The sequence below is a fragment of the Cyprinodon variegatus genome, unplaced genomic scaffold (genome assembly GCF_000732505.1).
Source record: "Cyprinodon variegatus isolate N-32 unplaced genomic scaffold, C_variegatus-1.0 Scaffold963, whole genome shotgun sequence".
In the NCBI taxonomy this organism is placed as follows: Eukaryota; Metazoa; Chordata; class Actinopteri; order Cyprinodontiformes; family Cyprinodontidae; genus Cyprinodon; species Cyprinodon variegatus.
This window is the reverse complement of record NW_015151416.1, coordinates 35,456-38,245: the sequence shown is the minus strand read 5'-3', so window position 1 is coordinate 38,245 and position 2,790 is coordinate 35,456. Positions and strand designations below refer to the sequence as shown.

The window sequence follows — 2,790 nt, the reverse complement described above, 5'->3', positions numbered from 1 at the left end:
GGTCTTCAGACTGGGAGAGCTGCTCCACCTCAGAGCTCCTCTTCATCAGCTCAGAGATTTCCTGTTCCAAAAATTATGATGAAGTCTTCAGTCTTTTTCTCCTCAGTTTTCTGTTTGTCTTCGATCTCCTTGATGAGCTCCTTCAGGCCTCTCTCAGCAGACTCCTTCAGAGCAGTGAAGACCTCAACACCTTCTGCTTTCTCTCTGTCTGCAGCATCTTTACTGATCTTCATTGAGTGTTTGATCTCCTGAATCTTCACTCCAGTGTTGCAGATTATCTGATCAACTTTAATCTCTGGCTTCTTAGATTTGAGTAATCTTGGGTACAGGTCGTTCCTGTTAATTTTCTTTAGAATCTGGCAGGTCACCTCCAGGCACCTACTAAGGTTGTAGGTCTGCACCATCAAGTCTACAATCTCAAAGGTTTTTGCTTTTTCCAGGTTTTTCTTCTTGAGTGTTGGAAGCCCAGAAAGGTTCTCAGGTCGCTGCAGGAACCACTTATATCTTTCAAACTCTTCCTCGTTTAATTCATCCAAAGTGTTCAGGATTTGCTCCTGCATAATCCCATCTCCTAAAAAAAATCACAAACATGGTGGGTTATATGATAATACAAGAGAATAACACTGGTCAACAGTTTTTTCTTGCTTAATCACAATTTTCCATTGTTGATCATTATTAGCTCTGTTTCCATTAATATTAGTGCAGGTCGCCCCTGCAGCCAAATGTTCCCAGTAGTAGACCACTCAGAACTGAGGCAAAGAAACCAATAAATACCCCAAACCTACCAGATCAGTAAAGGGAGACTCTATTAACTGGTGTCTGACTCTCCAGAGCCATATTGTGGGAGGTACAGGGTACTGATATAGACCTAAGCCCAACTGGATGTTATGTAAATAAGGTTAGTTCCTCTGTAATTCTAAGCGTTGCTGTAATCTCCATCTTACCTGGATTTTCATCCTCCATGATGCTGGAAGTAGGTGAAAGGATCCCAGACATGTTTGGATCTCTAAGGGTGAAAAAAAGAAATGAATGTACCAAAAGTCAGTAGAAAACATGAAGGCATCCTAAAGCCTCATCTGGTTTGGTGAACAGGGACAATGAGGGCGAGTATTAATCTTTACATGAAGTGATGACCATGTCATTGCAAAGGACACATATGCAATTGCTGAGAGCGACATCCACAGAAGAGCTCTAGAAAAAATAATGACTTTTTATATATTAGTTACAATTTTCTTTAAACTAGTACAGCAAAACCCCTGCAAACATAACAGACTATCCTAAATGACTATATGATGACAGACTTTGGTTCTATAATGGCAAAGAAGTTTAGAAACCTAACCTAAATCAATTCCCAAGGCCAGTTTAAAGTTAGGGCCCTGCCATTAGCTTACATTATAGCCCTATCAGCAGCCCCTTTCTATGGTCTGTAAATCTGTGATGATTGTAGCCTTCTGCCACTATGAAGATGCAAAACCTGTCAAGCTCACATTATCTGAAAAAGGAAAAGAATGAAAACTGTGAATATTATCAAAGTGAAAATATGAAGAAACTGTTGTGCCTAGGATAGCAAAAAGCTCTCAGACATCTTTTTTAATCTTTACAACCATTTCACATTGGTTTCAATCATTGAATCTATCGGAACAATTTAAAGGATAATTTATTGATGTATTTTCTATAGTTGTGGGTGCAGCACAGTCAAATATTAGGCCGAACGGCTGAGAAGTATCCTAATTTACACAAATTAGCAAACAAACAAACAGATATGAAATAGAGGAACTGTGCCGAATTCAAACTCAAAATCTGCTTAATGAGAAGCATGAGTGTTAACCTGTCTGCCAAATTAATTAATATCTAGCCTGAAAGCAAGGATGGATTAGAACTTAGAGCCATAGTGACAGGACCACACCGTAGCATAGCTGTTATGCATCAGAAGAGTTGTTTTTCATATCGCAATTTCACAGCTAAGATATTCGTTTTTTTTTTTGTTTTTTGTTATTTATTTAAATAATATCAATACTAAGGAAGAAACGAATTCAGCCGGGAAATGATGCGGACATTAGGATACCCGTTCAATTGTAGTTCAACTAGCTCTCCAGCAGATGCCCCCATTCTAAACAGTTTCAAACGTCTTGAAATTCAAAATTGCCATCACTAAAAAATAACTGAATGGCTCATCCCACTTTAAGAATTTCAGCCACAATACATTAGGAAAAAACCCTAATTGCTTATTGAAGGTACTACAATAGTGTGAAGTAAAAGTGAAGTAAAAGTGAAGCTAAATACAAGGAGTTGTACTCACCAGATGTAGAACAGGTTACTGTAGGAGTATCTATTCTTCAGGCGTACTGATGCTCTTACAGGTTCCGCTTCACTGAGCGAGTTTATACCTACCTGCGGCATGTTGCCCCGCCTCTACCTTCAGGTATTTTTCCAGAAGAAACACTTATGTTACAGTACTGAAAACGTTTGGGAGTCTGTCTCTCTAGTTTGTTGTTTGTCTGTTTATCCACTGAATGGAGCCGTGGTTGATTGTGCATCCAGGTGTTTTCCATCATGAGCTCATTAACAGTAGGATAAGAAGTGTCTGATACCAGCCCTTTGACACCAGAGTGTTATTCCTGAGAGGTTATTCTGAAGCGTCTCTCCCTGATTTCTGACTATATGATTTACGATTCTGATCTCCTGTCTTTTTGGTTGCACTGCTGTTCCAGAGTTACTGAGCTGTTCTATGGTCTTTCTGGTTGTGTCTGAACGTCTGCCCTAATCACTATCTAGAGCACTGTATAGTGG

At 39.4% G+C, this 2,790-nt stretch overlaps 1 pseudogene; it reads right to left on the bottom strand.

The window, feature by feature from the left end:
• The window catches only part of LOC107100346, a 30,749-nt pseudogene extending 28,415 nt beyond the window's left edge, over positions 1-2,334 (bottom strand).
• Positions 2,335-2,790: the final 456 nt, after the last annotated feature.